Source organism: Anser cygnoides, chromosome 36 (genome assembly GCF_040182565.1).
Source record: "Anser cygnoides isolate HZ-2024a breed goose chromosome 36, Taihu_goose_T2T_genome, whole genome shotgun sequence".
Lineage (NCBI taxonomy): Eukaryota > Metazoa > Chordata > Aves > Anseriformes > Anatidae > Anser > Anser cygnoides.
Window position 1 is genome coordinate 2,501,903 of NC_089908.1, and position 25,240 is coordinate 2,527,142.

The following is a 25,240-nucleotide window of genomic DNA, read 5'->3' on the forward strand; positions in this document are numbered from 1 at the left end:
GGGGGAGAAAAGGAAAAAATGGAGACAATGGGAGCTTGTAAACAGAGCTGTCCCCGAGCAGGGCTGGGGCATCCCTCCAGCATTGTGGAAGGAGATGTGTCAGCACGCTCACAACTTTGCCCTGCTTTCCCCCCTGCTCGGATATGCTCACACTTAATCTTTCAGGAGCACTTTCTTTCTTTCTTTCTTTCTTTCTTTTTTTTTCCCCCCCGGCACAAAAAGATCCAGCTGGTGTTTTTCCAGCCTTCTCAACTCACTGCCCCCGTCCCCCGAACATGGTGGTGGCCTCCTCTTCTTACACCTCCTGGTGTAAGCCCTGTGCTGTGGCTGCCTTCGCCAGGTGGAGGTGACAATGAATCGGTGTGGCTGCAGGGAAGCTTTGCAGTGGCAGCATGAGCAAAGGGGTACAGCTTGTGGGCACGAGGGTCTGCAGCTGCTGGCCCCCCCCCATGCAGGTGCCACAGCACACAGAGTTCATGGTCCTTTGGTGGTGGCTTTATTTGGCTGCTTGGGTGGCTCCTAATGACACCTGAAATCCTCCTCCAGCCCAAAAGGGATTTTGTTTTGCAGAAGAATAACAGCAAATCACTAGCTGTGGGAGTATTTGTGCCATTGAAATGAAACGTTACCAGCTCCTGAAAGCAGGCAGTAACGGCATGTCCTGGTTCCAGTTAGGACAGAGTTAATTTTCCCTCATAGTAGCTGGTAGGGTGCTATGTTTTGGATTAGGATGAGAAGAGCGCTGATAACATGCTGATGTTTTAATTGTTGCAGAGCAGTGTTTACACCAGGCCAAGGACTTTTCGGCTTCTCGCTCTGTCCTGCCAGCGAGCAGGCTGGGGGTGCAGCAGGAGCTGGGAGGGGACAGACCCAGGACAGCTGACCCAAACTGGCCAAAGGGGTATTCCATACCATCTGACGTCATGCTAAACAATATATAGGGGTGGCTGGCCGGGGTGGGGGGCCGGCTGCTCGGGGATAGGCTGGGCATCGGTCAGCAGGTGGTGAGCAATTGCATTGTGCATCACTTGTTTTCTTACACATTATTATTATTAATACTATTATCATTATCACTATTATTATTATTATTGTTATTATTATATTCCTGTCTTAATAAACTGTCTTTATCTCAACTCACAGGCTTCACTTTCCCGTTTCTCTCCCCCATCCCAGAGAGGGAGGGGGGAGGGTGAGCGAACGGCTGTGTGGTGTTTAGATGCCGGCCGGATTAAACCACAACAGCCCTTTTGGCGCCCAACGTGGGGCTCGAAGGGTTGAGATATCGACAAATTTGACCAGAGTGTGTTAAACTAAAATTGGTATAAGTATTGGACCTGCTTAATAGTTGCTAGTCACGATGTTGATTGCCTTAATCTCCAGTCTCCTGTACCTGTATTCCAAATTGAGTTTTATGGTGCGTTACTTTCTGTATGTGCTCCCTGTTGCACTGTTTATCCTTTCCGGGCCCTGGTTTAAGATTGTTATGGTACTGTGCGGTGTAACAATGGCTTATGAAATGATGAAATATCTGGTCACGACTCTAACCTGGTATTTGTACTCAGCACTGACGTCGACTCTATACTTTGGAACCCATATCTCGGAAACTATTAGCAATTACACCTATTGCCTGTTTTCGTTAGGGAGCCAATCTGTGAAGGGGACAGGGGAAGACATGTTTCCCTACCTGTTCACTCTCCCTTTCTCCTTCACCACCACCCTCTTATCCCCCGAGCTAGTTATGGTGGTTCTCCGAGATGTTGAATATCCTTGGGATACTCAGACCAGCCTGCTCTTGTTGTTATGTCTCCTGAATGCACTTCAGGTTTTGTTGAGGGTTAAACAACTACTTAGGAATCTCATCCGGAGATCTGTCTTGAGGCGGGATAGTTGCGAGTGGCAGGGAGTGTGGGAGGATATGGGCAGGTTTCTAGAGCAGTGGTCACCTCCAGTGTTTTGGACATTCACCCCTGAACAACTGCAAAATCCTAAAAAGCTGGCAGAATGCTTGAAAAAAAGGTGTCATGACTCTGGCAGTTCCAAAGAGACACAAATCACTGTAGCGTGCTGGGGTCTGGCTTGTGCCTATCGAGCTGCAGTTGATGCTACTAGCAACCTAGCTCCAGCTCCTGCAGCCGCTCCAGCTCCTGCAGCCACTCCAGTTCCAGCTCCTGCAGCCGCTCCAGCTCCTGCAGCCGCTCCAGCTCCTGCAGCCGTTCCGGCTCCTGCAGCAGCTCCAGTTCCAGCTCCTGCAGCCGCTCCAGTCCCAGCTCCTGCAGCCGCTCCAGCTCCTGCAGCCACTCCAGCTCCAGCTCCTGCAGCCGCTCCAGTTCCAGCTCCTGCAGCCGCTCAAGCCCCTGCAGCCGCTCCAGCTCCAGCTCCTGCAGCTGCTCCAGCCCCTGCAGCTGCTCCAGCTCCAGCTCCTGCAGCCGCTACAGCTCCTGCAGCTGCTCCCACTCCTGTGGCTGGGTCAGAGAAACGAGCTGTAGCAGTGCAAGTTGACCCCACAGAGGGTATTCCAACCCCTGTGGCAGACCCTGTGTCTGGGTCAGAGAAACGAGCTGTAGCAGTGCAAGTTGACCCCGCAGAGGGTATTCCAACCCCTGTGGCAGACCCTGTGTCTGGGTTAGAGAAACGAGCTGTAGCAGTGCAAGTTGCCCCTGTAGACAAGGTGAAAAAATGGTATAGAGGCTCAGGTCGTTTAGAACGCAGACAGTCTTCTGCTAAGTCTGGGCATAGTGAAGACGAGGCTGGGCCATCAAAGGTGCAGGAGACTGAAGATGAGGATGAGGATGTCGAAAAATCAACAGTAACTACCCGGACTCTACACCAGCCATCAAAGGTGCAGGAGACTGAAGATGAGGATGAGGGTGTCGAAAAATCAACAGTAACTACCCGGACTCTATACCAGCGTGAGCTACGAGATGTGCGAAAAGATTTTGGTCGCTGTATAGGCGAGCAGCTTGTCACCTGGCTGCTCCGGTGCTGGGACACGGGAGCCAATTATGTGGAATTAGAGGGCAAGGAAGCCAGGCGGCTGGGATCCCTTGCTAGGGACGCATGCATTGACAAAGCAATTGGAGATGGAGCACGATCTCGCAGCCTCTGGAGGCGTCTCCTGTCAGCTGTGAAGGAAAGGTATCCCTTCAAGGAAGAACTTGTATGTCTACCAAGCAAATGGACCACCATGGAGAAGGGAATTCAGTACCTGAGGGAATTGGCCGTACGGGAAGTAATTTATAAGGACCTAGACGACGCACAAACATCCGCAGATCCAGATGCAGTCCGGTGTACACTACCCATGTGGCGGAAGTTTGTACGGAGTGCACCATCATCATATGCCAGCTCATTGGCAATACTAGCCTGGAAAGCGGAGGAGAATCCCACAGTGAATGAAGTAACTAAATTACTCCGGCAGTACGAAGGAAATCTCTCCTCTTCCCTAAAGGCCTGTGTCTCAGCTGTGGAGAAACTCTCTGAAGAGGTCCACCAACTTAAAGAGAATTTATCTTCCCCTCCACCTGAACGAACCAGTGTCCACCAGCTAAAAGAGAATGCTTTGGAGAAACTCTCTGAAAAGATCCACCAACTTGAAGAAAGATTATCTTCCCCTTCACCTGAACGAACCAGTGTCCACCAGCTAAAAGAGAATACTTTGGAGAAACTTTCTGAAAAGATCCACCAACTTGAAGAGAGATTATTTTCCTCCCCACCTGTACAAACCAGTGTCTCAGCTATTAGGGGTAAACGTTCATCTATGCAAGGAAGACAATATGGTGGGCACACACCCCGCGCCACCCTGTGGTTTTACCTACGTGACCATGGAGAGGACATGAGAAAATGGGATGGAAAATCTACTGCGACCCTAGAGGCACGGGTACGTGAATTGCAAAGGAAAACAATTGGGAAAAAGGAGTTCTCTGAAAAGTTTGCTGCTCCAACTTCCAGCAGGCAGTCCTTTAAACACACAAATGAAGATTCTGACCAGGACTAGAGGGGCCCTGCCTCCAGCCAGGGGGAGGAAAGGGACAATCGAGTTTATTGGACTGTGTGGATTCGATGGCCTGGCACGTCAGACGCACAGAAGTATAAGGCTTTGGTAGACACCGGTGCACAATGTACTCTAATGCCATCAAGCTATAAAGGGCCAGAGCCCATCTGTATTTATGGTGTGACGGGGGGATCCCAGCAGTTAACTGTATTGGAGGCTGAAGCGAGTCTAACCGGTAATGAGTGGCAAAAGCACCGTATTGTGACTGGCCCAGATGCTCCGTGCATCCTTGGCATAGACTATCTTAGAAGAGGATATTTCAAGGACCCAAAAGGGTTCCGCTGGGCTTTTGGCATAGCTGCCTTGGAGACAGAGGACATTAAACAGTTGTCTACCTTGCCTGGTCTCTCAGAGGACCCTTCTGTTGTGGGGTTGCTGAGGGTTGAAGAACAGCAAGTGCCGATCGCTACCACAACTGTGCACCGGCGGCAATATCGCACCAACCGAGACTCCCTGAGTCCCATCCATAAGCTAATTCGTCAACTGGAGAGCCAAGGAGTGATCAGCAAGACTCATTCACCTTTTAATAGTCCCATATGGCCAGTGCGAAAGTCTAATGGTGAGTGGAGACTAACAGTGGACTATCGTGGCCTGAACGAAGTCACGCCACCGCTGAGTGCTGCAGTGCCGGACATGCTAGAACTCCAGTATGAACTGGAATCAAAGGCAGCCAAGTGGTATGCCACAATTGATATCGCTAATGCATTTTTCTCCATCCCTCTAGCAGCACAGTGCAGGCCACAGTTTGCTTTCACTTGGAGGGGAGTCCAATATACTTGGAATCGGCTGCCCCAGGGGTGGAAACACAGCCCTACCATTTGCCATGGACTGATCCAGTCTGCGCTGGAGCAGGGGGAAGCTCCTGAACACCTGCAGTACATCGATGACATCATTGTGTGGGGTGACACTGCAGAAGAAGTTTTCGAGAAAGGGAAGAAAATAGTCCAAATCCTTCTGAAGGCCGGTTTTGCCATAAAACAGAATAAAGTTAAAGGACCTGCACGAGAGATCCAGTTTTTAGGAATAAAATGGCAAGATGGACGTCGTCAAATCCCAATGGATGTGATCAACAAAATAACAGCTATGTCTCCACCAACTAGCAAAAAAGAAACACAAACTTTCCTAGGTGTCGTGGGGTTTTGGAGAATGCATATTCCAAATTACAGTCTGATTGTAAACCCGCTCTACCAAGTAAGCCGTAAGAAGAATGCTTTTGAATGGGGCCCTGAGCAACGACAAGCCTTTGAACAAATTAAGCAGGAAATAGTTCATGCAGTAGCCCTCGGGCCAGTCCGAACAGGACCAGATGTAAAGAATGTGCTCTACACCGCAGCCGGGGAGAATGGTCCCACCTGGAGCCTCTGGCAGAAAGAACCTGGGGAAACTCGAGGTCGACCCCTGGGGTTTTGGAGTCGGGGATACAGAGGATCTGAAGCCCGCTATACTCCAACTGAAAAGGAGATATTGGCAGCATATGAAGGAGTTCGATCTGCTTCGGAAGTGGTCGGTACTGAAGCGCAGCTCCTCCTGGCACCCCGACTGCCGGTACTAGGCTGGATGTTCAAAGGAAGGGTCCCCTCTACACATCATGCAACTGATACTACATGGAGCAAGTGGGTTGCACTGGTTACTCAGCGGGCTCGAATAGGAAACCCCAGTCGCCCAGGAATCTTGGAGGTGATTATGGACTGGCCAGAAGGCAAATACTTTGGGATATCATCAGAGGAGGAGGTGGTTCGTGCTGAAGAAGCCCCACTGTACAACAAGCTACCGGAAAATGAGAAGAAATATGCCTTGTTCACTGACGGGTCCTGTCGTATTGTGGGAAAGCATCGGAGATGGAAAGCTGCTGTATGGAGTCCTACACGACGAGTTGCAGAAGCTGCTGAGGGAGAAGGTGAATCGAGTCAGTTTGCAGAAGTAAAAGCCATTCAGCTGGCTTTAGACATTGCTGAACGAGAAAAGTGGCCAGTTCTCTATCTCTATACTGATTCATGGATGGTAGCAAATGCCCTGTGGGGGTGGTTACAGCAATGGAAGCAGAACAACTGGCAGCGTAGGGGCAAGCCCATCTGGGCTGCTGCATTGTGGCAAGATATTGCTGCCCGGGTAGAGAACCTGGTTGTAAAGGTACGCCATGTAGATGCTCATGTGCCCAAGAATCGGGCTACTGAAGAACATCAAAACAACCAGCAGGTGGATCAGGCTGCTAAGATTGAAGTGGCTCAGGTGGACCTGGACTGGCAACATAAAGGTGAATTATTTATAGCCCGATGGGCCCATGACACCTCAGGCCATCAAGGTAGAGATGCAACCTACAGATGGGCTCGTGATCGAGGGGTGGACCTGACCATGGACACTATAGCACAGGTTATTCATGACTGTGAAACATGTGCTGCAATCAAGCAAGCCAAACGGTCAAAACCTCTTTGGTATGGAGGACGATGGCTGAAATATAAATATGGAGAGGCCTGGCAGATTGATTACATCACACTCCCTCAAACCCGCAACGGCAAGCGCCACGTACTTACAATGGTGGAAGCAACCACCGGATGGCTGGAAACATATCCTGTGCCCCATGCCACCGCCCGGAACACTATCCTGGGCCTTGAAAAGCAAGTCCTATGGCGACATGGCACCCCAGAGAGAATTGAGTCAGACAACGGGACTCATTTCCGAAACAACCTTATAGACACTTGGGCCAAAGAACATGGCATTGAGTGGGTGTATCACATCCCCTATCATGCACCAGCCTCTGGAAAAGTTGAACGATACAATGGACTGTTAAAGACTACACTGAAAGCAATGGGTGCTGGGACATTCAAAAATTGGGATACACATTTGGCAAAGGCCACCTGGTTAGTCAATACCAGGGGATCTGCCAACCGAGCTGGACCTGCCCAATCAAACCTGTTACGCACTGTAGAAGGGGATAAAGTTCCTATAGTGCACGTAAGAAACATGCTGGGTAAAACAGTCTGGGCTACTCCTGCCTCAGGAAAAGGCAAACCCATTCGTGGGATTGCTTTTGCTCAGGGACCTGGATGCACTTGGTGGGTAATGCAAAAGAATGGGGAAGTCCGGTGTGTACCTCAAGGGGATTTGATACTGGGTGAGAATAGCCCATGAGTTGAATTGTAGTATGTTAATTATTATATAATACTGTATGTCATCACTACCATGATTGCTATATATCATAGATGAAAATGGTGATTAATTAGAATGTATTGGAAAGAGTGTAACCTGAGCATGACATAAATGGTATGGAATAAGGGGTGGATATCTGTCCTGGTTCCAGTTAGGACAGAGTTAATTTTCCCTCATAGTAGCTGGTAGGGTGCTATGTTTTGGATTAGGATGAGAAGAGCGCTGATAACATGCTGATGTTTTAATTGTTGCAGAGCAGTGTTTACACCAGGCCAAGGACTTTTCGGCTTCTCGCTCTGTCCTGCCAGCGAGCAGGCTGGGGGTGCAGCAGGAGCTGGGAGGGGACAGACCCAGGACAGCTGACCCAAACTGGCCAAAGGGGTATTCCATACCATCTGACGTCATGCTAAACAATATATAGGGGTGGCTGGCCGGGGTGGGGGGCCGGCTGCTCGGGGATAGGCTGGGCATCGGTCAGCAGGTGGTGAGCAATTGCATTGTGCATCACTTGTTTTCTTACACATTATTATTATTAATACTATTATCATTATCACTATTATTATTATTATTGTTATTATTATATTCCTGTCTTAATAAACTGTCTTTATCTCAACTCACCGGCTTCACTTTCCCGTTTCTCTCCCCCATCCCAGAGAGGGAGGGGGGAGGGTGAGCGAACGGCTGTGTGGTGTTTAGCTGCCAGCCGGGTTAAACCACAACACGGCAAAATGTTTATTTTGGGCCTGCCACCCTGCATTATTTTGGCTGACCCAAGCGCCTTCGTGCCTTGGAAATGGAGCTGTGCCCGATTGCTCCCAGACACCAGCAAGCCCCCAAGCACGGGGCGGGATGGGGCCATGCTGCTTGCTGCACGGGGCAGGGACTCGCTGCGGGGCCCCTCTCACCCCTGGCTCCAGGCTCAAATTCATCAGGAGCAGCCAGACTAGCTTCCCAGCACCAAGGCATTGGGCTTGCATGGGACGCTCACATATATGTGCATGTAGATGTTCATATGTGGATGCACATGCTTTTAATCGCAACTCCAGCTTCTGCCCCTGCAGCACGCTCTCTGGGAATTTTTAATTAGGGCCAGGCACCACTTGCCTCTGGGTCCATGGTGGCTTCCCTGCACTGCCCCGCCTCCCTCGATGGCAGCCCAGGAAAGCCAGGCAGCACGAGGGCTGGACCGCATGGTGAAACACTTCAGCATCCAAAAGAACAGCAGATTTGGCAAAACCAAGCGTGTATGCAGGCTCCAGCACCCGACTTAATTCAGAATCAAGAAAACACCCCAAATCTGAAACTCTCCTGGGACAGGAGAAGCCTTTCCTGCCCTGCTCTTATCCCAGGCTCACCAAGGTCCCTGCAAGCAAAAGTCCAGCAGGTCCCACCCCTGTCCTTGGGTTTGGCACGGGCTTTGCCAGGCATGGTGCTGAGCACAACAGGAATGGAGCCCCCTGGCCACCTCCCATGGGACCCCCCTCCATCCCTTGCCCTCCGCCAGCCAGCTGTCTTTAGGGCCAAAAGATTATTTTTAGGAATTTTTCCAGCGTGCGACTTAGGGCAAGGCAGGGAGCCTGGTGCTGGGGGCTCCTCTAGCACCGCCCCCCCTCCGAATAAAAGGCTGCCAGCTGGCAGGGCTTGGGGGCTGCTGGCTGCTAACAGAGCCCTTGCTGTTTGGCCCCTGCCGATGCTTCAGGTTACAGCCGGGAACCAGAGACTTCTCCTTCTGCAGGCTGGGGCAGGGGAGGGAGTGGGCAAGGGGCCAGGCGGAAATCAAGGTGCTGGGGTGGGAGTTTCCTGAAGCCAACCTGCAATGAAGCTGCCTCGATGCTGAGGCACGGGGTGGTCCCCCGGTCCCCCAGCACCAGGTCCCGTTAGCAGCCGCTGGCCCCACAGAGGCGCAAGGTGCGAGGGGTGGCCCCTGGGTGCGAGGGGCTTGGGTTTGGATAGTGGTGGGGCTGTGGTCAGCGGGGCACAGCCAGGTGTGGGGTGATGGAGATGTGTTGGATGGGGATGGGCGTTTGGGGCAGGTGTGGAGCAGAACCCTTCCCTGGGCTGTGATGGGTTTAACCCTGTGTTTGGGCTGTGCTGAGTTTAGCCCCACATTTGGGCTGCATAACCCACATCTGGGTTGTGCTGGCTCTAACCCCGTAATTGGGTCTGAAGAGGGGGTTACTGGACTGCACCAGCCTCCCAGGGAGAGTCTGCATCTGGTTTTGCTGGTTTGTTTGGGGTTATTCCCGCAGTGGGTACTGTGCTGCATGTATGCACGAAGAGGTGCAAAGGGAAGCAGCCCTTTTTGGGGTCCCCAAGGCACTGCACAGGCTGGGGGCAATGAGCAGTGGTTACCCCTTGGCCTCAGAGAGCTGTGGGTGAGGAGGTGCTGTGGGCACTGCCAGCAGTCCTGGGGGCTGCGTATGGCCCTGGTGGCTCCAAAAATGGGGGGGGGGGGGGGGGTCATGCCTCCCTCGCTCCTCATTGGCATACATTGTTTGGCTTTTACAAGGCATGCTGTGGCTTGGTGGGTGCCAGAGGCACACTCCCCAGGAGCTCCGGGTTCCTCCTCGCCTCTGCCTCCCCTTGTCCTCAGATTTGGTGAAAAGCATGCAAAGGACGAATGCAAATAAAAAGCATTGAAAATGAGGGCATGGCAGCTGCTTCCCAAACGGCAAGCCCTGGAGCTGAAGCGTGGAGTGCAGGATATGGCCCCTTCCAGCTTGGTAAGGCAACACAAGAGGCAGCGGGGGTCATGCGGGTGCAGCAGGTTTGTGCCCCCTCCACATCGAGCTGTGCTGTTGGGTACAAAAACCTCGAGCCTTTCGCTCACATCTGTAGAGGAGACAGTGTCAGGGTGTGCAGGGCTGGGGGTCACCACTCCCCCCCCGCCTGCCCTGGCCATGCTGTGGGGCTGGGACGCCACCGGCTTTCTGGGCAGGGCAGCAGCGTGGGCACGGGTTCAGGCCACGCTGTGGCTCCTCAGAGCGGGACAGAACTTCTGCAGGGCGGCCAGGAGGAGGGGGGTTTAGCAGGGCGGTCCCTGCCCGACCCCGAACGAAAACAAGCTGAAGAGAGACGTTCCTGCTGCTTCAAAACACCACCGCCCTTGGCCACGGGAGCAGTTTCCCATAGCAGGCACTGGCAGAGAGCTGGGGCTGGGCAGCGGGGCCAGGGATGCTCGAGCAACAGGAGTGCAGCACGATGGCATGGCCAGGGTGCTGGAGCTGGCCAGTGTCACACCTTGCCCACTGCAGGGTGGCATTTTGCAGGTGGGTGACTCCAGAAGCACCCAGCACATGGTGGGCAGAGCTGCCAAGTGCTCATGGTGTTTCCCCCCGCCATGTCTCCATTTCAGTGATGCTGCCCCAGACCACCCTGCGGAGGGGTTAGGAGGCACCGCAGGTTTGTGCACTCAGTGGGGAGCAACCCGTGTGCGCCCCCAGCCCTGTTCCCCCCCGCCAATGCGGCATCGTCTGCATGTGTCCCCCCCTGCCCCACCCCTGGCTCTGTGTGTGTCTCTTCCTCTTTGAAGAGTGACTTCAAATGAAGCAAAGCAAAAAAAAAAAAATCCACCAAAACCACTGTCTTTCAAAGCAGCGAGTGCAATGGAAAGTTGGCCTCCCACAGGAATCTGTGCCGAGCTCTGCCAGGCCACTGCAGGGCATGGCACAGCACGGCCATGCCGAGGGGACTGTCACATCCCACATGTGCATCAGTGTTGGTGCACATAGCTGTGATTTGGGGGGGTGGGGCAGGACATTTTGATTTGTAGCATTTAGGTTTAAAATGATGCTGCAGTTGGTTTCTGCAGGATGGGGCTCGCAGCAGGACTTGTCCCACAGCTCCCCAAAAGCCTCAATCAGAAAATCTTCAGATGGGCTAAAAAGTCATGAAGCATGCTGCTCGCAGCCGTGCCACCCCAGCCCTTGCCCTTTCCCAACGTGGCTGTGGGAACTGGTGCTGTGGAGCCCTGGGGGGAAAGCAGCAGCTGCTGGCCATGTACCCACCATCCCATACTAGGACTGATGCCCAGCAGGACAGAGGGACGGCCAGGTGGTGCGGGGTGGAAGACAGCACCTTGCATTTTCAGCTGGTGCCTGGGTGCAATGAGACCATCCTGCACCAGGGCAGGGGTGCCCAACATTACCACCATCCCAGGGCTGAGCCACCCACCCTGGGCTGTCCCCACTGACCCAGCCATGGTCAGGGAGGTCACCCCATCCAGTCAGGGAGCAGCCTTCTCGGCCTGGGACCAACACGCGGGGAGGAAGAAAGGCTCCAATTGTTCCCTCTGCCCCGGCTTGGCTCTGGGCCACTGTGCCAGGACTCCCTGTCCCTGGGTGCGTCACCACTGGTGCAGACATAGAGGGGCCAGACTCCACCTGTGTGGGGTTTGGGAGATAGCAGCGCAGCTAAGGAAGACATCCCAACCATACACGTGTGTGGGCATTCATTTGCACAGTTATTTTACCCTCTGTGAGGAAGTTAGGTCGCAGAAAGCCAGGGCATCCTTCCTGCGTTGAGCGGCTGCCTGGCCCCAAGTGGCTGGCCGCCAGCCACACCGCAGCACTGGTGGAGCACAAAGTCCCCGGGTCTGTGGTTCCTGCCCGGTGGGATGATGCTGTGGCTGCCACCCCTCCTGTGGGCTTTTGTTTGTGGCCATCGGGCGGGCACAGAAGGGATTGCCCCATGTCCTGTCCTGTGATGTTTGGCTGTGGCTGGGCTTTGGCAGTGGTCGGGCAGGTCACTGGGAGCACCCCCTCCCTCCTGGGCTGTAGGGAAAAAATGAGAGGGTCCGGGGGGCAAAAAGTTGGGGCTGGGCTGGGACTGCAGCAAGGCAGCTCTGCCTTCACCTCTGCAGCATTTGCACAGCACGTGCTGCATAAAGCAGGACAGACAGGAGAAGAAATTATTTTATTTTCAAACTATGTCCAGTCCACACTAGCACACTCTCCCCTCTCCCTGATCCCCCCGAGCACCATCCCTTAATTTTGGCCAATGTGGTGCTTGGAGTTATTTTTGGTGTCTGCTTTTAAAGTGTATTTTAAGTCTTTTTTTCCATCACTGAAATATTTTACTTTCAGGCCTAGTATTCCCAGTTAGTATCAGTTACCAGCATAGTTTTGGCTCTTTTCACTCTTTTCACTGATGTTTCTTTGGAACATTTCTCCGTGTGGTTTAGTAGGAAAAGCTTATGACAGTCTCATGAAATTAATGTGTGGGACTTGCATATGAGGCTGGCTGGTGTGTGCAGGAGGGCGGAGAGCAGCTCCCACAAGGTATCTGGAGCACTGTGGTGTGATGCAGGAGCATCATGGTGTGATAGAGGAGCAACATGTTCCTTTCCCCCCTTGCACAGGGGAAGCCAGAGCCAAGCTCCCCACCTCTCTGGGTTTTTAGCACATACAGATTCACAGAATCAGTGAATTGTAGGGGTTGGAAGGGACCTCAAGAGATCATTGGGTCCAACCTCACTGCCAAAGCAAGTTCCCTAGAACAGGTTGCCCAGGTAGGCATCCAGATGGGCCTTGAATATCTCCAGAGAAGGAGACTCCACAACCTCCCTGGGCAGCCTGTTCCAGTGCTCCGTCACCCTCACCGTGAAGAAGTTCTTTCACATGTTGGTATGGAACTTCCTGTGCTCCGTCTTATGGCCATTGCCCCTTGTCCTGTCCCCACAAACCACTGAGAAGAGGTTGGCCAAATCCCTCTGTCTCCCACACCTCAGGTATTTATACACATTGATGAGATCCCCTCTCAGTCTTCTCTTCTCCAGGCTGAACAGACCCAGGTCTCGCAGCCTTTCTTCATAGGGAAGATGCTCCAGGCCCCGTGTCACGGGTCTCCAGCCAGACTCTGCGCCGCCGATCACCACCCTCTGAGCTCAAGAGGGTGGTGACATCACCCCATTTCTCTCATTTCTTGCAACCCCGATTCCTCATGGTTTGGTGTGTGGACCATGGACACCTGCAGCTTTGCTGAGCACAGGGAGAGTGGCATCAGCTCCCCTGCAGCTGCCCATTCCCCAGCCCCAGTTGGAACCAGTCCTTCCCAGTTCCCCACGTGCAGCAGGACCCCAAGGGTGGCATGTGGGGCTGACACCCCTCTGTGTGTCCCTCCAGGTGTGCAGTACAGCCAGGTGGGGACGAATGTGACCCTGTTGTGCACCGGTGCCCATGCCGGGTATGTGTTTTGTGTTCAGACCATGGGATGGTTTAATGGGTGGGCTCCAAAAAAACAGTTTGGGAGCAGAGTCAATGTCTCCATCCCCAGCTGTGCCTGTCTCCCCATCAGCTCTCCCCCAAATTTTGTGGGGTGTCCCCGCTGTTCCCATCCCCTAACACCCCATCTCTCTCCTCCCCAGCTCGCTGGTGCAATGGAGACAAGAGGGGGCCATGGCACTGCCGGAGGGCTTGGCCATCCGTCAGGGAGCCCTGGTGCTGCCACATGCCAGCCTGGCCACCACGGGGACCTACAGCTGCCACAGCAAGGACGGCAGCCTCCTGCACGCCGTGTCCCTGCGGCTGGGGCATGAGTAGTGTCTCCGTGGGCTGGGTGGTCAGCAGTGGCAAGGGGGTGCCAAGAGGGGATGCATGCAGGTCCCCGCGTGCTGGCTGTGCTGCAGGACAGGGGACCCCTCGCTGCTCATTGCCTCCCCGCAGGCTCCAGACCTTCCGGGGGTCCCTTTTGTGTCCTGCAGAGCGTCCGACTATGAGAACTTCTGCTCCTGGACCTCCAGCCTGGAGACCTTCCTCCCCACCAGATAGATCACCACCTATAGGTGAGAGCAGGGCATGGGCTTTGAGGGTGAGCCCTGGGATCCCTCCCAAGCATAACCCCCAAATCCTGCCTGCACCCCAACCTCCTAACCTGCACCCTGGGTTTGCTGCCTGCCCCAGAGCATTGTGGCCAAGGGCCAGGCTGTTTCCTGGAGCAGGACGTGCTTCAGGGTGCGCATGGTACTGAGCACTCGGTTGTTCAAAGAGGGGTTCCCGAGCAGTGTTAGGGTCCGGCACAGGCTCCCTCCCGCCCTGCCGGTGCCGGAGGGGGTGGACAAGAGAAGTGGGTCATCTGCAAGCTGCCAAGCGCTTCAGCTTGCTTCAGGATGAAAGGAGTTGGTGAAACAGCGCTGCCGTTGCTTCTAATTATCACGGCAGGCCAAATTGCGGGGCTGCTTTGAAGTCAGCCATATCCTATAAAACCTGCAGCAGGTCCCTGCTGCCAGCCATTCAGGCGCAGGAGGGGAGCAGGGCTCTCCTTGATTCCCCCCCCCAGGCACCCCTGAGTGCATATGCACGGTGGGGAGAGGGTGGTCAGAACTAGAGCCATGCGGAGCTGGCAGCAGAAAGCAGCAGGTCTTGGAGCTTGAGCGCAGGGCAAGAGCAAGCCAGCTGCTGGGGAGTGGAAAATAACACCACGTCCCTCCAGGGCCACTTTTATTAGCATGCCTGCATGCTCGCTGCCACTGCGCACTGAAGAGCAGCGGGCAGGAGGTATCCTCCAGCTCTGGGGACCCTCCTGCGCATCCCGGTTAGCCTGGGACCCCCAGCCCCCTACTCCTCGCTGGCAAGGCTGGGCACAGTGTTGTGAGAAAAATCTCAATAAGTTTCTTCAGACAGGACCTTCTGTGAAGCTATTTTATTCGTGATTGCAATGGCAGGCATCCTGCAAGCAGGAACACACAGTAAAAGTTTATCATAACCTTATATTCCCTATTACCCGACACCTGATTTCTCCCCTGTTTCCTCATTGGCTGAGTACTACAGGTTCACAAGCTACTCAATGCACTTCTATACCATATATGTACAGTTTGATTTGACCAACCATTAATTTCTCCTTTTCCATTTTTTTTCCTTCTTCTCTCGTGACTAGAGGGCCCGTGATTTTTGTTTTTACTGATTTTATACTGTTCATCCTGTTTTTCTTAGCTATCCTCCTTATTTTGGGACAGTGGGACCTTCCCCTTATCTGCTTAACATACTCCCCACTGCTATGCTGCACAATCACTTTTGAATATGCAAGGTTAGTGGAATTTTCCACTGCAAAAACAAGTTCTATTGCAAAAACACAGCTTTGTTTCTCACAGCGTTAGCTCCAGCCCCTGTGCTGTGGTGCCCATGGGCTGCAAGGTGGGAGTGGAGTGCGGCAGAGCAGCCCCCCAGGGCCTGTGCAGAGACCCATGTCCCAGTTCTGGGTCATGGTGGGGTTGGCTTCATGCTGCCCCCTGTCCCCCAGTCCTCAGCTTTTCTGTCTTTCCTTGGCAGGAAGAAATCACTGACAGGAGAAGAGAAGCGGAGGTAGGGTTCACTCCTACCCCGGTCCCGTGCCCTGGGAACCAGTCCCCATCCAAAAGGCTCTGCCCCTGTCCTCACTGGGGTCCCTGAGGCGAGAGCTGGGGACCACATGGAGGAATAGGCTCTTCAAGCCATGGAGCTGGGATGGGGGGGTCCCTTCGGCCATGTTGGGGATCTGGGGGTGACAGGAGATGCCCGGACCCTGCCAGAGCTGTAACAGGGGTTGCCTCCTCCATCGGGCTCCTGGTGCAGTGTTCTCCCCATGTGTCACCCCCTTAGCAGCACCAGGAAACTGTGTACAACCAGGGCGGGGGGGACATGTCACCACCCCACCTCCCCATCCGGCAGGAACAAGAGTGGGCATGTGGGGCCGTGCCTGCAGGATCCGGCCCGCGCTGGTACCTGCACTGTTCACTGGTCGGAGTTCTGGAGCTCCTACCGGCTGAACATCACTGAGGTGAACCCGCTGGGCTCCAGCTTCCGCCTCCTGGACATCACCATGCGGGCCATCAGTGAGTGCCCATCCCTCTGTCCGTCTGTTCGTCCATCCATGGTGCAGCACAGGGTGTGGGGACATGGCCTGACATGGTGTCCCTGTCCCCTACCACCCAGTTAAGCCAGATCCTCCAGAGGGCTTGGTGGTGGAGCCTGTCCCCCTAGCCCTGCGGCGGCTCTAGGTAAGCTGGAAGTACCCAGCGTCCTGGCCCAAGGAGCCCCACTTCCAGCTCTGGTTTCGGCTCCAGTACCGCCCCGTCATCCACTGCTCCTGGTCTGTGGTAAGCGGTCAGCCGCGTGGGCACAGTGAGTGGTACTAAGGTGGGATGGTGGCCCTGGGTTGGGGTGCCCACGTGCCCGACGTCTCCCACTGAGCAGGTGGAGACGGTGAACCCGTCTGAGGTGATCACGGATGCCTTCACGGGGCTGGAGCACGTGGTGCAAGTGAGCGCAAAGGATTTCCTGGACGTGGAGAACTGGAGCGAGTGGAGCACGGAGGCACAGGCCACACTGGTCAGAGGTGGTCGGAAACTGTCTTGGGCAGAGTGACCACGAAATGGTAGAGTTCTCTATTCTTGGCGAGGCCAGGAAGGGGACCAGTAAAACTGCTGTATTGGACTTCCGGAGGGCTGACTTTGAGCTGCTCAGGACGCTGGTTGGCCGAGTCCCTTGGGAGGCGGTTCTGAAGGGCAGAGGAGTCCAGGAAGGCTGGGCGCTCCTCAAGAAGGAAATCGTGATGGCACAGGAGCGGTCCGTCCCCACGTGTCCAAAGACGAGCCGGCGTGGAAGAAGACCGGCCTGGCTCAACAGAGAGTTGCGGCTTGTGCTTAGCAGAAAAAAGAGGGTTTATAATCTTTGGAAAAAAGGGCGGGCCACTGAGGAGGACTACAAGGATGTAGCGAAGCTGTGCAGGGAGAAAATTAGAAAGGCCAAAGCTCATCTGGAGCTCAACCTGGCTACTGCCGTTAAAGACAACAAAAAATCCTTTTACAAATATATCAACGCGAAACGGAGGACTAAGGAGAATCTCCATCCTTTACTGGATGCGAGAGGAAACCTAGTTACTAAGGATGAGGAAAAGGCTGAGGTGCTTAATGCCGCCTTTGCCTCAGTCTTTAGCGGCAACACCGGTTGTTCTCTGGATACCCAGTGCCTTGAGCTGGTGGAAGGGGATGGGGAACAGGACGTGGCCTTCGCTATCCATGAGGAAATGGTTGGCGACCTGCTACGGAGCTTGGATGTGCGCAAGTCGATGGGGCCGGATGGGATGCACCCGAGGGTACTGAAAGAACTGGCGGAGGAGCTGGCCGAGCCGCTTTCCATCATTTATCGGCAGTCCTGGCTATCGGGGGAGGTCCCAGTTGACTGGCGGCTAGCCAATGTGACGCCCATCTATAAGAAGGGCCGCAGGGCAGACCCGGGGAACTATAGGCCTGTCAGTTTGACCTCAGTGCCAGGAAAGCTCATGGAGCAGATTGTCTTGAATGTCATCACGCGGCACTTGCAGGGCAAGCAGGCGATCAGGCCCAGTCAGCATGGGTTTATGAAAGGCAGGTCCTGCTTGACGAACCTGATCTCCTTCTATGACCAAGTGACGCGCTTGGTGGATGAGGGAAAGGCTGTGGATGTGGTTTACCTTGACCTCAGTAAGGCTTTTGACACAGTTCCCCACAACATTCTCCTCAAGAAACTGGCTGCTCGGGGCTTGGACTGGCGTACGCTTCGCTGGGTTAGAAACTGGCTGGATAGCCGGGCCCAGAGAGTTGTGGTGAATGGAGTCAAATCTGGTTGGAGGCCGGTCACTAGTGGTGTCCCCCAGGGCTCGGTACTGGGGCCGGTCCTCTTTAATATCTTTATCGATGATCTGGATGAGGGCGTCCAGTGCACCCTCAGTAAGTTTGCAGATGACACCAAGCTAAGTGCGTGTGTCGATCTGCTCGAGGGCAGGAAGGCTCTGCAGGAGGATCTGGATAGGCTGGACCGATGGGCTGAGGTCAACTGTATGAAGTTCAACAAGGCCAAGTGCCGGGTCCTGCACCTGGGGCGCAACAACCCCAAGCAGAGCTACAGGCTGGGAGATGAGTGGCTGGAAAGCTGCCTGGCAGAGAGGGACCTGGGAGTATTGGTTGATAGTCGGCTGAATATGAGCCAGCAGTGTGCCCAGGTGGCCAAGAAGGCCAACAGCATCCTGGCCTGTATAAGAAGCAGCGTGGCCAGCAGGTCTAGGGAAGTGATTGTGCCCCTGTACTCGGCTCTGGTGAGGCCGCACCTCGAGTACTGTGTTCAGTTTTGGGCCCCTCGCTACAGGAAGGACATGGACATGCTCGAGAGAGTCCAGAGAAGGGCAACGAAGCTGGTGAGGGGTCTGGAGAACAAGGCTTACGAGGAGCGGCTGAGGGAGCTGGGCTTGTTCAGCCTGGAGAAGAGGAGGCTCAGGGGCGACCTTATCGCTCTCTACAGTTACCTTAAAGGAGGCTGTAAAGAGGTGGGGGTTGGTCTGTTCTCCTACGTGCCTGGTGACAGGACGAGGGGGAATGGGCGAAAGTTGCGACAGGGGAGTTTTAGGTCGGATGTTAGGAAGTACTTCTTTACCGAAAGGGTTATTAAGCATTGGAATGGGCTGCCCAGGGAGGTGGTGGAGTCACCATCCCTGGAGGTCTTTAAAAGACGTTTAGATGTAGAGCTTAGCGATATGGTTTAGTGGAGCACTTAGTGTTAGGTCGGAGGTTGGACTCGATGATCTTGAGGTCTCTTCCAACCTAGAAATCTGTGATACTGTGTGTGATACTGTGAGGTGTAGGGCAGAGGTCCTCCCAGCTTGCACCATCCTTCCCACAGCCCCTCCAGCACCCCGGGCTGCCCCTCTGCAGCCCTTTCCCCATGTCATCCCCCTCCCTCGGGTGTCACCAGGGCAAGCCCCAGCTCCTGGGGTCTCTTCAAGTTGCCCCAGGACAGCTGGTACCATGCACCACCCAGAAACTGGCCCCATAGTGGGAGGTAGAGCTGCAAGGGGGCAAAGCAGCTCCCACCTCCTGCTGTCCCATGGTAGGGTGTGGTTTGGGAATTGTCCCCCATGGCCCTCAGGGCATAGCAGAGCTGCCAGGAGCACCCTTGGGCTCCCAAGCCCCCACAGCACAGCAACACCCCAAAGGCACCCTTCTTTACTCCACCCTGCAATGCTACCCATGATTTTGGGTGATTGATTCCCAACCCTGCTGCCCTCCCAGACCCTGCCACCACGGCAAGTGAAGGAACCACTACAGACACCAGCCTGGAGAGCCTGGCTGAGGAGCCCTCGCAGGCTCCCAACCCTGAGCCTATCAGTGAGTAGAGCTGGGGGTTGCACACGAGGCTGGGGACTGGGGTGGGAGCAGGTCCCAAAGCCTGGCCGCAAGGTCCTCGACGAGTGACGCGGTCTGTGGCATTCCTTGGCCGTGACAGTTTCCTGTCCCAGACCGCAGCGATCCCCTGGAGAAGATGGCCATCCTGGTCTTCCTTGGGATCTTCGCCTTCTTCGTCCTGGCTGCTGTTCTCATCATCACCATCCTCATCTGGTAGGTGGGGTTCTGGCTTCATGAATGCTGTCCCCATCCCACTCTGATCTGTCCCCGATCCCCCAGCATGGGCACCCCGTGTCCCCCAGCCCTGTGCTGGGGTCCCAGCACAGCTGGACACAGCTGGATAGGGGTGCAGAGCAGTCCCTGCGCCCAGGGAGGGCTGCCTGGGGTCCTCAGCTGCCATTGCTTTGTCCCCAGGCTCCGAGTGAGGAAACACAGCAAAGACGAGACCAAACCCCACAACTTCTTGGTTGCTGCCACCCACTTGAAGACTATGCTGAGTGAGTGTCAGGGCGGGGGCACAGGGAAGGGGCCTGCTCAGGCAGGGCAGTGCCACTGACCCCCTTCTCTCTTTCTCTGCAGGGACCCAAATCCTGCCATGAGCCCCAGCCGACCTCACTCCGTGCACCCGCTCACCACGTATGGGCCATGACACCACTGTTGGCCCCAAGGGCCCCACACTGCACAGCCTAGGACATTGCCCCCAGCACCCTCGAGGTGCGGGATGGACCCTAAGGACAGAGGCTGTGCTTCCAGGTGCTTTGGGCTGCCCGTGCCTGCCAGGAGCCGTCTGGAGACACCTCAGACTCAGGGTGACGAGCCATGCTGAACACATGGGGATGGGGCACCGAGCCAGCCCCACACCGCTGTGTCGTGCTAACTCGAGGGGGACCATGCGCACAGGCTCCCAAGGGTGCTGGGCATCGCTGAGCCCCCTCCACTAGCCGTCTGAAGGCAGAAGGGACACCCCCCCCCCCGGTGATCCCAATAAATGGGGTAGCATTGGCACTGCCCAGGCAAGGCCCCGTCGCACCGGGTGCCGGGCAGGAGGGGAGCAATGCCAGCATGGGGACTGTCCTTGCAGGAGGTGCAGGGCTGGTCCCCAGCAGCCTCTCCCCAGGATGCCAGGGGGCTGCCAGAGACCCTCGCCCTGCTCAGCCCTTGCTGAATGCCAGCAGAGGATGCAGGCTGATGGCTGGGGCATCTCGCCTGTCCTGCAGTAGGGACACAACCTTCTGCAAAGCTCCCTGCTTGACGTGTGCTGCTCAGGTCCCTCCTCACACCTTGACCCAGCCCCTGTAATCGCTTCAATGTGTTGGCACCAGCCCTGGTGCTTGGTGCCAGCAGCTCTGTGCCCAACCAGATCCAGATGGGGAAATGCAAGCAGCAGCAGCATGAGGTGGGTCTGGAGGCTCTGTGTTACCCAGGGCTGCCTGAGGCAGGATCCATCCCAATGTGGTCCCCATGTGAGGCAGGGCTGGGAGGTGGCTCTGGTCGGATCCTACCCCAGCATCTTGGAAATGGGGATGAAAGCTGGTCTCTGCCAGGGAGGGGGGCAGCTCTGTGCCCTTTGCAAAGGCTGGTGGCACCACCAGGCACATGCCCACCTCCCACCAGCCCTCCATCTCTGACATGCTGCTGGGATGGTGCCATACTGGGATGGGAGCCAAGCCTGCAGCACCCAACCCAGCTGTGCCCCTCTTCCTGATGTGCCACAGCCACCCTCATCTCCCCTTGGTCCCCTGCACACCATGGAAAGCCCTTCCTGCCTTGAAAACAGTTCTTGCCACCACCAGATCCCACTTGAACAGTGCTGTGAAGGGAATCAGGGCTGCGGTTGTCCATAGGATGCTGTTGAACATGTACAACACCCATCCTACAGCTGTGGCTCCAGCGTTTGCAAAGTGAGCTGAGCGTGTGGCCAGCACCTGGTGCTGGTTTAAAGATGGATGCCTGCTTGTGCCTCAGGAGTGCAATGGCCGGAAAATGGGAGAGTGGGAGCCAACAGCTCTGGCCCCCACATCCTCCCCTGCTTAAAAGCTCCTCAGAGAGTCCAGTCTTGCTCCAAATAAAAGGGAATTGCTGATGGCCAGGGCAGCAGGGGAGCTGGCAGGGACCACAGGAACCTTGTGCATCTGAGCTGGTGCCAAGAGCCATGCCCATGTCCCCCAGCAGCCCATAACTGTGACACAAGTGCAGCCTGGAAGCCCAGAGAAGCAGCGAGAGCAATGTTTGGGGGTCTGAAGGTACAGTGCATAGGTATACTGCTGGGGGCTGCGTGCCCAGAGAGCTTGAGCTAGCACCGGACACGGGAGCAGTGAGACATGAGGCTGGGGTGAACAGCAATCTGGGATAAAGGAGAGGCCTCCAGATGCCAAAGTCAACTTTGCCTCCAAGCTGCAGAGGAGAAAAACAGGAAGTGACCATGAGAGCAGTCCCAGTGCTGGCACCTCCCTGTCCCACCACCGGGCCAGGGCACTTCCTTCAGGGCTCGGGCTCTTTGGTGGCTCTGGCTTGCAGCTGAGCTTGTAGGAGGCCGGAGCCTATGGGAAAGGAATTCACAGGTGGCTTTGCGTTGTTTCACGTCCCTGAATTTAGAGATAATGAGGAAATAAGCAGTAGAAACAAAAACTTGAGCAAGGTCGAGATAAATTAACTTAGCTACAGTGTTAAAGATGAGCTTTGGGCAGTGGCCAATTGCTGTCTGGCTTGAGGCGCATGTCTGAGGGTCTCTAACCAATTGTATGACAGGTTCAGGCGCGTGGACAGTGCATGGGGCTACAGGGAAAGTATATGTAGTAGTGAAAAAGGGCAATAAAGGTCTCCTGTTCAAGAGCCATCAGGAGTCCATGTCTTTCATCCCTTCAGGAGCCCTGCTGGGATACACCCAGGGCAGGCAGTGGTGCTGCCAGTCCTGCCTTGCTGCAGTCACCGTGATGGGTCACGGGCTGTGCAGCGGTGTCCAGGTCTCTTGGGTGGTGCAGGTCCTGCCAAATGTCTGGGCTGGCCCTCGAGCCCCGACTCCTCTCCCCCATCACTTCCAGGGCAGGCTGTGCTTTGCACAGGAGGAGGCAGGTTGTCTGCAAAAGAGCCCTCACGTCACTCTCCTGCTGCTCTCTTCTTGTTTCCTCCAGGAAAGAGAAAGAAGCAACCCTGGTAGATCCTAGGGAATACGAGGGAATGAATCATGTATATGTCCTGGGGCAAGGGAGAAAGGAAGGAACACATACACAGACTGAATCAGTGGGGAGGGAAGGATGCATGGCTTGGGGGAAGGAACCACGCAGATGTATAGGGGAATACAAGGACTGGGCAGAGGGAGGGAGGGACAGATGGATAGATGAATGAATAGACAGATGAACTGTTTGGACACCCAAATACTATCCTGAGTGTCAAAGATGCTCATTGTGCAGGGACTGATTTGTGAGGATGGCTGGGAGGCCAAGTGCGTAAAGCTGGCAATGGGAGGCCCGTTGGCAGAGCGAGGATGGTGTTTGGGGACAGGTCCTGCGTGTGACCCACACACCCAGTCCCCAAGGAAGTGGTAACACAGCTGGCATGAGGAGACAGAGCCTGAGTCAATAGAAACTCAGCCCCTGCACTGGGCAGAGAGGGGCATCTCCACCCTCCTGGTCTCACACTGTCGGGGCAGGGGGAGCAGGGCAGGGATCCTGCCCCAGGGGCACAGTGAATCCAGACACAAATGCTTTAAAAACCCAGTGCTGGGTATTTACCTTGGCTCTAGATTTCAACTCATCTGCGAGTGGGATATCTCTGCCTGGGGTCTTGCTAGAGGGTCTAAGCCCCTAGCACACTAGAGACCCCAGAGTTCACCCATGCTACCTTTTCTTCATCTGCCTCCCTTTCTAGCTGCAAACTCTGTGCCCAGCATCAGCTCTCTTTCCTGAAAGAGAAAGCTGGGCATCACCTGGCAGGCCAGATGTGCTGGCACCCAAATGTGGGGAGAGGAGAGGCCTGAGACACCTTTTCTTGCTGCCCTATTATAGGCTTCTCCCTGCACAAAAGGGTTGTTTCTTTCCCTGTTTGCTGTGGTTGCCACCCTCTCTGCCTCCAGGACACTTTTTGTCTTTCATGGCCTAGAAACGCCAAACACAGGGACACAGAGGTGCTGGGAGGCTAAACCAGCAGCTTAGCTGTACCGAAGCAGTGCTGCTTGTGATGGTCTCTGCAAATGGCTGTTCCCTCCTCAGCCCAGCAGCAGCACTTTGGATGAGCTCACCAAGCACTGAGTTTCCCTGCCAGCTTTTTTTTTTTTTTCACTGAAAGCAGGCCCAGTGTCCAAGCAAGAGTTCACACCTCTCCTCCAGCTGCCTCTAGAGCTACGGAGACTGAAGGAGAGTAGGAAACACTTTGGGAGCATCCTCTGGGGAGGGCCAGGGAGCATCCCAACCTGCTCACCTCCTGCCAGCTGCATCTTGTGCTCCAGGATGATGCTGGGATGGAAGTCACCAGGTCATGGTGCTTTCTTCCTACTCCAGAGCACTTTCTTTAGCTCCCCACATATACAGGGCACCAGCACAGCCAGGAGCAACCCCAAGGGCTTGGGCTGTTGGTCTGCACTTGTGCATCTATGGCTGGCTGCAAAGGGCCAGGTGAGCTGCCTGGGCAAAGCTGTGCAGGAAGCTGAGGCAGCAGCACCTCTCCTCATTTCCTTCTCCCCAGAGCTTCTGCAGGGGCCAAGGCCCCAAGCCCCATCCTTCCCCAGGCTCAGATCAGTCAAGAAGGATGCCCAGACCCTATTTTCCCACTAGATGGCAAACACTGCCTTTAAAACAGCCTTCCGAGGAGTTACATGCCTTCCTCCGGCAGAGGAGACTAAGAAAAGAAAATCCTTCCTCAGAGCAAAGCCTGGGGGCTGGGGACCTGGGGCTGCCTGCTGCGGGGCTGGGGGGTGGGAGCTTGGCCAAACCTGCCCAGCAAGCAACCTACGGTGGTCCTCCATGCCAGGGACATCTTGATTTTTTGCCATTTTTTGAATTGCCCTTCTTTCCCACACGTCTGGTTTTGCCCCAGTCCTAGGAGATCCATCCCTCACCCCATAAATGCAAGAGAGGCATCTGGATAACCCCACATAACACCTTGAACTGTGGGCGGCCACAAAGCTAAACCCAGAAGCTTTGCTAGGGATTAACCACACTGTAAGGAATGGTCCAGCAATTCGTGCCACTAAGGGACTTGAAGGGTTAACATTGAGTCCTGGGTTTAGGTAATAAGAGAACAGAGGGATTTCTTCAGAGAAAAACTGCTGACTCTGCACAGACGTGCAGTAACTTCTGACAGCCGGCCAAGAGACCACCAGATAAGGAGGAAGAATATGAGCCTCCCTGTCCGAGCGGCCCCCGAGAGACTAACAGAGACTGATAAGCAGGTGCACCTGGGAGGACTTCGGATTCGGGAAACCAATTATAATAACCCTGCCTCTTCTAGAAGTAGTAATGAATATGTATTAGCCTAGGAGCATAAAAACCAGCCGCCTTACGTAACAGGTGTGCGTCCTGGTGGAGCAGAGACTCCCGGCGCACCCAGCGCTGTTTGCTTGCCTCTATTCGTTTAATAAATTGTAAACTTTGATTGTAATCCTATTTGGGACTCAGTCATTTATAACAGCACTGTGGTTTGTGAGCCAGATGTGTCCTCGTGCCTGCTAGCAGGAGGGCAAGCCCCCAGCTCCATGTGCAAGCCCTTGTGCTGGGTGTAAATAAAGGAGGAAGGGATGGAGGCTGTGCAGGTGGATGTGTGTGCTCGGCTAAGATCTTCTGCCAGCTCAGATGTCTTTCCAGGCTTGTGTGTGCTTGTTTGAATTCAGCCCTAGAGTACTTCATGGTCTCTATACTAATCTTGTGCAGAAGTTTTCTGAGTTTTCTACTGGCTCTGGCACCTCTGCAGCCTGTCAGCAG

The 25,240-nt window shown here is 54.9% G+C and overlaps 1 long non-coding RNA gene across 1 annotated transcript in view; it reads left to right on the plus strand.

Annotated features, from left to right (window-relative positions):
* LOC125181424 (uncharacterized) overlaps positions 1-24,941 on the plus strand; it is a 36,808-nt gene extending 11,867 nt beyond the window's left edge. The window contains exons 2-4 of the long non-coding RNA XR_010827206.1: positions 19,212-19,538; positions 19,740-19,822; positions 19,905-24,941. This is a non-coding gene — a long non-coding RNA (uncharacterized lncRNA). The remainder of the gene's footprint in view (positions 1-19,211; positions 19,539-19,739; positions 19,823-19,904) is intronic.
* Positions 24,942-25,240: the final 299 nt, after the last annotated feature.